We start from the raw sequence: 10,607 nt of genomic DNA on the forward strand, positions 1-10,607 counted from the left end.
CGCCGGCGGCGGCCTGAGGGCGCGCGAGAGGTCGCTTGTGGATGGACGGCGGCTGACAGAGCAGGCATAATTGCGCCGGTGGTGGCCTGATGAAGCACGGGAGCTCGCTTGTTGGATGCATGGTGCCGATTTTGTTGGATCTCGATCTGTCTCTTTGTGCATGTTTTGTTTCAGGCACCTGACCGATGACTTAGCTTTACAGCCGCAACTTCATGAAGGAGATAATGAGGAGAGCAAGTGGTACGAGTAGTAGATCGATTGTAATTTAAAATGCTTCAGGGTCACAACAGCAGTTTTTTCAGTTAAAATGCTTTCCAGATTGCTACAGATGTTATTGTCACATGGGTGATTTTTGAAGAAGAAACATGATTTTATTTTATGATGTTCAAGTTAGTATTTATATGGCGTGAATAGTCGCTAGCATATTTATTTGCTCCAATTACCTTTATAAAGGGTAGTCTCACCATCTCAACAAAAGAGGTTATTGCAACAACCTATCCACCCCTTGTCCCTCCAACCAAACGAGTAGATGGCCATCTCTAACCATTTGGCATCCCACCCAACCAAACAGAAAAATGGGTTATCCCTGGCCAAGTGGTTAGGGATATCCATAGCCACTCAAAGCTATCCTGCGAACCAAACACATCCTATGGGACAGAGGGAGTAGAAAGTAGTGCAAGTCCAGATCAAACAACGGTACCAATGCTCCAGCGATGGGGCTGCAATTTCAGTGGGAGTTTCAGTTGACCCCATGTGCATATATATGTCACGTCATTTCCTCAAGAATCAAACAATGAATCATCCAACAAATGATTGAATCCGGATGAGATCATGGAAGAACCAACAGGGCTTGGACAAAACCTGATAATGTATCAGTGCCACCAATCACCAGATATGCGCGGCTGGTGTACAGCTCTACGTGGATGCAGTATGAAAAAAGCAATAAAGCTTGCACTTTACACAAGACACAACGAGTGAAATCCAAATCATCATGCTAATAGTTTCGGTGGGACTTACAAATTGGCAAAAGAGATGAATGAGATTACATGCTTCACCAGCAGCAATAAGACTGAAATCAAAATGGAGTTGCAAATCCTACAGAATAGCGAAAACGGAATTACACATTACTTGATTTGAGGAGGAGAACAGCTTTGCAGATTGTTGGCACGCTCTATCAGTCAACAGATTTCAGTGATCTCTTCCCTGCAGCCATTCTCCACATCCAGCTCGGCGTCGCCAGCAGCACTAGCCTCCACGGTCCCATCAGCTGCTTTGGGCGGCTTTGCTATCTTGGGCATGGCAGCAGCATATTGAGTGAGGAGCAGGATGTGGGTCAGAAACTCGCCGCCATTGCTCAGCTGCCTGGCATGGAAATCCCCAGTTGCATTGCTTGCTGCGTAGCACAACATCTCCTTCCACACTGTTCCAATTATCGCCATCTTATATGTGAGCTCCAACTCCATCTTGAGCATTGTGTGAGCAAGGGTGCATGCTTTCACCAGCACAGCTTTGCCCGGGTAATCATCCCAACTTGGATGCATCCAGTCACCATATAGTTTCTTCATCTCATCAGAATGCCAGTGCGCTTCTTTGTACTCCATAATTGTCTGGTGCCGCCTTATCACATCCTCGTTTAGCACACCCATGTTAATTCTTCGAACTTTCTCCTTCAAATCATCTGTGTAAATGTCACAGGTTTGGTCGAACAGGCTACGGGCAGCTGGTTTCATGGGCAGAATGTCAGGGTGCGCGATGAGGAGGTACATCATGTAATGAGACAAAGTATTGACTTCTTCAGCCATGTCCTTGTAGTCCAGCTGCGATTTGACAGCAGGGTGATTGAGGAAGGTGTCCGTGGCTATATGCCAGATAAGCACGCTCTTATGAAACTCAAAGCTCAAGCTCCAATCGAGCTGTTCGCTCTGGTCGAAGCCCCTGAACCTACGAGCCCAGTACCCACTCCGGATGGCCACATCTTCAATTACTACCATATGACTCTTGCCACCTCGGATCAAGCCCCATACAAACTCCTTCACTGCAGGAGAAAGCTTTGCATGCTTGGTGCAGCGAGCTTTGTCCCACAAGTCCTTGGCTCCAATCCACTTGGCTAGTCTTCCCTTGAGGTCCTTGTTATCACTCTGTAAACAGAAGGATATGAAGTTAAATTGCCCGACAGAATCAGACCACCTTCCATCCCTGACGAAAACAAGGTGGTAACGTGCAAACAGAATCGCATTGGGCAGCCACCTCCACCTGCGGCGTCTCAAGCTGGCACATATCCAGGTCGACCCAATCGCCTTGAAAACTGATGCCACCTCCAGTGCGCAAGCTCCACCCAGAAGAACAAAAGTGATAAGAATATCGGGTGTGCTGTAGCCATCTCTCTTGCTTTTTGTGAAGACTATGAGAGCAGTGAAGCAAGACACAAGTGAAATGGCACGGATGCAGTGGCCATACCCTATGTGGATCACTTCTGCCTTGGTGTACAGCGTGTCGTACATCAGGGCGAGCTGCACCTCTATTGCCTTGTACATCTCCCAGGTACACCCCTTCTCCTCTGCTGATAGTTTGATCTGGGCGTCTTCCCGTAGATTTCCTCGTACATAGCCATCAAATCTGGAATCTGTCCATTCTATGGACGCCTCATTCCTGTCTATGATTAAAGGCTTGACTAGTACATGGCGCAACACATGTGCTGCCATCACAATAAATACATAAGTTTCAAATTGTTTGTTTTTGGTGAAGCAGTCTCTTTCTTCTCCTTCTTCTATTTCTACTCTGTTTCCTAACCACTGAGTCCTCGCGAACACCCTCACCAATTTCAGCGGATACTGGATTCTTTTCCCTACCTGGACAAAGCTTAAGGGAAATGCACTGCTGGGGGCGGTGTCAATAGGCCTAGGAGATGTGCGGGTAACACTAGAATCATATGTGGGATCAACATGCCTCCTTGTGAAAAAATTATGACAAATTTCATAAATACTCGGGCGATCTATGTTATATTGTGGCATTCTTTTGTGACGGTAACCACCCTTGCTTGCAAGCTTCAGTGCCCATATCCTCTCGCCATACTTGAAAACTCCGGCGGCAAGAACCAACATAGTGGCATGGACAAAGGTCGCCGCGCCCGCAACAATATACTTGTAGAGCACATATGCGGTGCCGCCTACCTGCAGAAACATATTTAGCAGGTGGCGCAGCCAGAGTTCATTGTCCTCCAGGGCATACGCGGTGATGGTGTCCTGGCCACCGAGGTGCAGCAGGAGGAACGGCGCCCACAACGCCACCAACTGGTGCTCACTAGACGATTTCTTCGACAACGACGAGGACATGTGCCCCAGGGCGTATGTCGCAACAACATCAGCAAACAGATATACCAGCCAGAGGAGAACCTTGAGAACAAATGAGACATTGTATCGGCGGATCCCCGCAAAGAAGAAGAGGATAACCTGCAGACTGAAGCTGACGACAACAACAACTTGGATCTCCCACTCATTCCACAGTGCAATCCAAGATGGCATCCCAGACGGTGCTCCATCCATTGATTTGCCAACCTGCAAGCAAGAAATTAAACATAAATACATACATACATACATACATACATACATACATACATACACACACACACATCTTGAAATATGTCACAGTATGTACTGCTTGAACAAATAGTAGTACACGCGCTAATGAAGAAATGCATACCCGTGACTGTGAGTGAGCTAGATTCGGCTTATGGCAGCAAAGGTAGAACACAGAAGCACACGGAATTCCTAGGTAGGAGGGAGAGCTCAGGAGTGTGGTACAAGAAGAATGGGAGGATCCGAGTGTATGCTAAAACAAACCACCCGGAGATCCGGTTATTGCGTTCCGAGTAACAACTTGAGTAGCGTGCGCGGGTATCTTGGTTTTTTTATTTGGTCTGTTTAGGACACATCTAGATGTCCACTTTGTTTCTGGTCTATTTTTTTGTTCTAATTTTTTTTGTTGCTACATTATATATTTGTGGGAGCTTAGATGTGACATTCTTAAAAAACATCTAGATGTGAATTAGACAAACTTTTTTTTCTTTGACATTTATATAATAATGTTTCTTTTTAAAGCGGTTCCTATAAGATTCTCCAACGGCTGTTTCCTATCTATTTTTTCTTTCTAGTATATCACTTCTCTTAATCAGAAATCGTTTGACATTTTTCCTATGTCTAAGTTAGTTCAGTAACAAGTGCTACTAGGTGAAAGTGCAAAGTTTTTTTTACCCTGAATCAACTTAGACATTATCGAGCCATTGACGCCACCGTAGACGACACTATCAAGATGGGGAAACTCGATGGGACCTCATTATTTGCTGGATTGGCGTCGCCACCAGAAAAGACTTTACTAAGCGCTGCTTTCGAAAGGGACCTAAATGACAGACAGTGGAAGCCTACCTAAAACTCACAAATCAGGGAAAACTACAACTCCATCCAGAAGATCAAGATCTCCCTGCACTCCCACACCGGCAAAGCCCGTGGAGGAGGGGGTCAGTGACCTACTGGCGAAGGAGAGGTGGCGGCACGGTGTGCACAGAGATGGCCTCTCTTAGGGATGAAAGAGGAATGGTTCGGGAAAATTGTCTTTTTAAGTGTTGTACATCTTTAAACTATTATAGTTGCACTATCTCATTAAATAAGCAATATGAATGCTTTTTTCATGTCGGTTAATTAATGTGAAAATTGTTGAAGTTTCAGTTTATTCTTTACGGTGTTGTTTTGATTTAGAGCACCAATGCAATTCTTATGGTCCCATTTTTAATGTAATAAAATCACAAGGAATTGTGATATAAAAAGGGAAATCCCTAGTCAAATTTTATCCAAAAAGCGCAAGTGAAGCATGTGAAACTTTATTGTGTGAAGAAATAAGGTCATAAATTAGAATCACAGATCCTTACAAACAAGCCCATAGAGAAAAATAGATATACATTCAAAATCTTGAGGGTGGTGAAGTCTTATCCCTCTTGCATCCATAGGCGGTGCGCCATGAGCATAGCTCGATGCCGCCTATATGACTTCGCCTGAGCGAAGCAAACTTTTTGAAACCCAAGAGCTTGTAAAAGTAGCGGCTGGGTAGTCGTCAACGCAGACTAGGAGACGTCGGCGGCCGCGATCCGCGAACCATATCGCCACCCCCAAAAAAGATGTCGACAAGGGCCTATAGAAACTGTAAAGAACACTAAGACCATGAAAGTCGACTGAATCCAGACAGATCCACCAAAAAACTAAACCGATTGGATCTGGAAGACCCGCCAGAGACACCACTCCACACGCCCTCCGCCGTAGAAGAACACACCAGCGGAACGGGGATTGGACGAGGAGGACATTTTTTTCCTACCCTAGAGCAACACCAGCGCTTCGACGCCCCATACCAAACACGAAGACTTCCTAAAGTAAGCTTGAAAAAACATCCATGCCGCTATAAGCCACGCCGCGATTTGATGTTGAGCTCGTCGCCGTCCAGAACCGTGCACCAACGTTCTCTTCTCCGATGATCCATCCTAGGCCATCTATTTAAATCTCCGCGTTGGATCCTTTTGGCCACTACCAACTTCACCAATGCGGTTGGCGCACACCACCTAACGACGGCCACTGCTCGAGCATACATCACCTTCACTATCCCACAACAACTCTCCAAGGCCTCCATAGCAAGCCTCCTAGATACGGACCTCCCCGCCTGGCGCCACGCGGGCTTAGCCTGACGGCAAGCCCTGGTGGCGGCGAGAGGGGCAGCCACAGGGTGCCGGCTAGGGTTTCTTATTCGCCTAGCTCATCGCCTCTAAGAAAACGATTTGATTCCTTCATTAGTTGGTCGCAAGAATGGGAAACTTATTACTACATTAATGGTGCAATTTCATCTTGTACGTTATGTATGGAGTGATTACGATTTGAGCAACATTAAACCGAACAACCTATACAGCCCATGTGCCATGCACCGTTGTTCAACATTGTATGCATCTATCTTCAACGCTCTCATGGTCTCAAACAAACGATCTCTGCTTCACATGTACACATGTGGTCCATTGTATTCCAGTGGGAAGCCCGTTAGCAAGTTGACCTACATAAACGATGAACGGGGGACAAGTAGTACAGATGACAGATGGGTTTACTTCACTTGTAAAAGGGACTTGGATCTGTTTACTTGGTCTTCCATATCATATGGCGTGCAATTTGATCGCAGCATGCTCAATCATCGGAGGAAAAAAGGATCCATTAATGGGTCCATCAGAAGTCGGGTTTTAAAATGAAAACTACTGATGCATCAAGTGTTCATCTCTACTCCTAATGGAGCAGTTGGTAGTCTCGCTTCCAGGTTTTTTTTCGTCCCACCTTTCATGGTTTTTTTTGTACCTGCTCCCACCTCACACTGAGCCGCCACGAACCGAAAAAACCTCGTACCGAGGCCCCCACCCGCCCCCACGCACTCCAGGGCCTAACCTCGTACCGAGGCTCCCAGTTTCGTCGGTTTTTTTCGTTTGGTTTATTTTCGTCTCATCTCTCACCACCCCTCCCACCTTAATTTTTTCTTCTTCCCACTTAAAACCGAATCACGTCCGATTCTTCTTCCATTTATTCGTGCTTGCTTTGGCAGGTGTCGATTCAATTCAATCATGTAAATATTTTGGCAAGTTCTGATTCAGTAAATCGAGAGCAATCAGCGTAGCCGGATTCGGTAATTGGTAATTGAAATCGTAGGCAAGAGATCTCCTCGTCCATCAGTGCGAACTTCCTTTTTTTTGTACAATATGAGTCCCACCTTCCTAGCGCCAAAGTGTAATATGTGGAAACAAACTCAATGAATTATAACAGTAATTAACCCGATTATTACATACCAAACATCAGGTACGTCATTAATTCGCTTCCTTTCCTTCCCTTCGTCCCTCAATCCCACGCTCATGGCGCTATAGTGGCAGAGTTGCCGATGGCGACGAGGACAGCCCGTGGCAGCCCCCGAAGAACTAACACGACCCAAGATATGGGTGAGTTCTCGTGATCTCCATCCTACTCCCTCACTTCCTCCAAATTCCTCGATCCCGTTCACGCTCTGATCTGAAGGCCGATGCAGCTCTGTCCGATTGACAATGCAGGTTCGGGATCGTTCCTTTCAGCGCCCACTCTTGGAAGAATCGGCAGCATGCCATGCAGGTCGATCCCGGCCGAGATCACGGGATGCTTGCACAGGGCTCGCCAAGATTGCTATTCTAAACTTTTTTGTGAACAAATGAAGAGTGGGACAGGATCCACACTTGTGCTAATATACTTGTGTAGTTGAGGGTTTTGTTTTAAAAATCCAATTGTTGTTTATCTTTTGTCGCTGAAAAATGATTACTAATTATGACATTGATTTTATTTCTTCTGGATGTTGTATATTCTTGGATTGAAGGGACTCCCTAACAAGGTGAAAGGTCAGGTTACATCTGCATGTCGTTCTATACTTGTTTACCTGATTACTTGATGCATAATTTCACATGGGTAAAGTAAAAATATTTAGCCTGGTTTAGATGATGCAATCAGATGAAGAATGACGAGGGGCTTGTACAAATTTCTTGGGAGAAGACAACCCAAATTTTGGCATTGGTCGTAATCTGGTAGTTCTTTAGGTGAGTGACACATTCATTTGGAGAAGCACGAGCTGGAATCAGACACCTATTTTTTTAATATTTGCTGTTTATTATAACTTTTTTCTAATTGAACAAGAGTTTTATGTAATAACCTTACAGAATAGAGAGCCATGCAAACATATATATGACCTTTTTAACTTGTCAAGGAGAATACGCAGATTAACTTTTCATGAGTAGTAGTCTTCTTTTGTTAACTAAAATTATTTAGTTCTCATGTACGTGGGTAATTTTAGAACTTGGAACTTGGAAGTTGATCCAAACAAAGGAAACAATTAACCTCTACATCCCGTACCTAATAAGATGGATATGTATGAGAATATTAAATATACTATTAACATGATTAATATTGAACTCTTAAAGTTAATGTGGCCCCGTTGCAACGCACGGGCGTTTTTCTAGTATGTACTGGGTAGTCTGTTGGGAGGCGAATACAATGCATATGAGATGCACTAGCAGACTAGCTCCATCTGAAACCCATGAGAGCGTTGAAGATACGACCTTATCTTTTTCTTTCTCTTTTTTGGGGGGGAAGATGACAAGAGACATGCTACTAGTAGTGATAGATACAGTGACGACCCACGAATTAATTTCTATGAAAGGGGGCTGCGGGAGTTAAGCTGCTGATTGTATCCTCCCTCGAGTAGTTTTTAGACAAGTTTCAACAATTTTCAAGTAATTTTTAGACATATATTTGGTGTACTATAGCGAGCTTCATGCATGAATGCAGGCCTATGACTGAGCTAGATTCAACTGATGATAGGAAAGCTTAAGCTATAACACAGAACCACAACAAAACTGAAAGGTACAGGAGGGAGGGCTCAGGAGAAGTACAAGAAGAATTGGAGGATCGGGTGTATGCATATCCATATATCACTTAAAACGAACCAGCCAGATCCCGTTCTTCCCTTCCAAGTTACAAGTTGAGTGGCCTGCTCTTTATTTTTATTTTTTGTCATTTAGGGCCTGTTCTGATCTCCTCCCACTCTAAACTTCTGAAAAATTCTGACCGAAGCCTGGCCGAACGGAATAGCTTCTTGAAGCTGCACTCCAGGAAGCCACGATGGGCTGCAGTTCATTTTTTTGAAGCGACCGATTCCCAGCTTCACGTATTTGTGAATCGGAAGCTGCAGTTATTTACGGCCGGATTGCCACCGCCAAGAAAAACGGTTCGCTCCTCACCCAGGCGCTGGGGAGAAGCTGCCTCGCTCCAGAACAGTTTGCTGCACTCCACGTGAAGTGAGAAGTGAGGCTAGAAGCTGGATATGAGAAGCTTTTGAGAAGCTAGCAAGTCTCTGAACAGGCCCTTACACAGTAACGTTTGATTTTACATGTAAATTCTAGAGAGATTCTTTCTTCAACAGGTGTGTACTGCATCTTTTTTCCTGTAACGCTCTCATGGGTTCCGATCTGGTTGTTTTTACATGTAACTCTAGAGAGATTCTTTCTTTCTCCAGCAGGTGTGTACTGCATCTTTTTTCCTCCACCGTTCTCATGGGTTTCGATCTGGTTGGCACATGTGCATGTGATCCATCGTATTCCAGTCCAAAACCCGTTAACCAAGTTGGCATACAAGTTGTAAGAATTATAAACGGGGGACATGTACACATGATTGGTGAGTTTACTTCATTTCAAACAGAGACCTCGATCCTACGGATTCCTTTACTTGGTCCTTCCATATTCTATGTGTGCAAGTTGATTGCATCCATCAGGAGTCGGGGTTTTTAATGAGGCTTTAAGGTAAGACATCGGAAGTTGGACAGCACCAAGTGTCCATGTGTACTATGTACTCCTATTGTTTTCTAACGGCAACTTGATTATGGACTGTACGCCGCTTGGTTGTGTAATTAAGTTTGCTCCTACCTATTCAATCCAACAAGATACAAAGAGCTTTTGCGTTTTCTCGAGAGAGAAAAAGTACGCCGCGCACCCGTACTGAGGATTGTTTTCGGCAAAGGGTTAAGTTTGTTTTCACACCTGCGTGCGGAGCAGCCAGCAGCAGTTGATATTATTTGTTGTGCATCTTGGCTGGTTTATCTGAATTCAGATGTGAGACACGAAACATTAGACTTAGGGGTAAAGAACTTTGTTTTATATATATCACACTGCTGCTACATCAAAATCTTACCTGCACTGGAATCTTACAACAGACGTTTACATTCGTTCGAACAATGGCGAGTTATAGTGGCTACTAATAAACGCGTGCTACTGGATCATGCACGCACACTGTCAGAATGCCTTCTTTTCTTGTTTCTGCTACTGTGGCATTGCTTCTTTGAATGCTCCATCGATGGCCTGGTTCAGTGCGAGAAAAGGCACAACCAAAGGGCCTACCAAGAAACAGGACTGAGACATGAATATTAAACAGACCGAACAGTCAAAGAGAACAATATACCTCAGAAGGATCTTCATTAGGTTTGTCATTTCAGAATTCAGATACAAAACGAAAGAACAACTTCACTCCCACTTAATCCAAGCAATGCAAGCAAAAAGAAAGTCCTCGGCTTTCCCCTGGTTCTAGTCAATCACAACTTCAAAAGACGAGCTTCAATAATCTGCATTCAAGAGGGCATCTAAATTCAAAATATTTGAAGTAACAAACATTCAGGCTGGTGACACTGTTATAAACGTGTTGTCTAAAATTTACTGGAACTGAAGGAGCAGTATTTTTTTTTCATTGTTTTCTTTTGAGGACAGAAAAGAAGAAATACCTCTGCTGGACCCCTCAAGCAATTGAAGGGATCACTGCCCTCACCTACACATGGGCCATGACTCCAAATCTGTGACATGTCATTTGGCGCGGTTGAGGGCGTTTCCGACAGGTGGGGCCCAAAATCTGTGACGTGGCCTAACGGACGCGCGGACGACGCCGTTTGCTTACGATTTGGTCGCGCCGGACAGACCGACCGACCGACCGCGCCCGACCAGACCGAGTCTGCTCCCTCCTCTCCCTCCAGCTCCAATC

This window comes from Triticum dicoccoides, chromosome 7B, assembly GCF_002162155.2.
Source record: "Triticum dicoccoides isolate Atlit2015 ecotype Zavitan chromosome 7B, WEW_v2.0, whole genome shotgun sequence".
NCBI lineage: Eukaryota > Viridiplantae > Streptophyta > Magnoliopsida > Poales > Poaceae > Triticum > Triticum dicoccoides.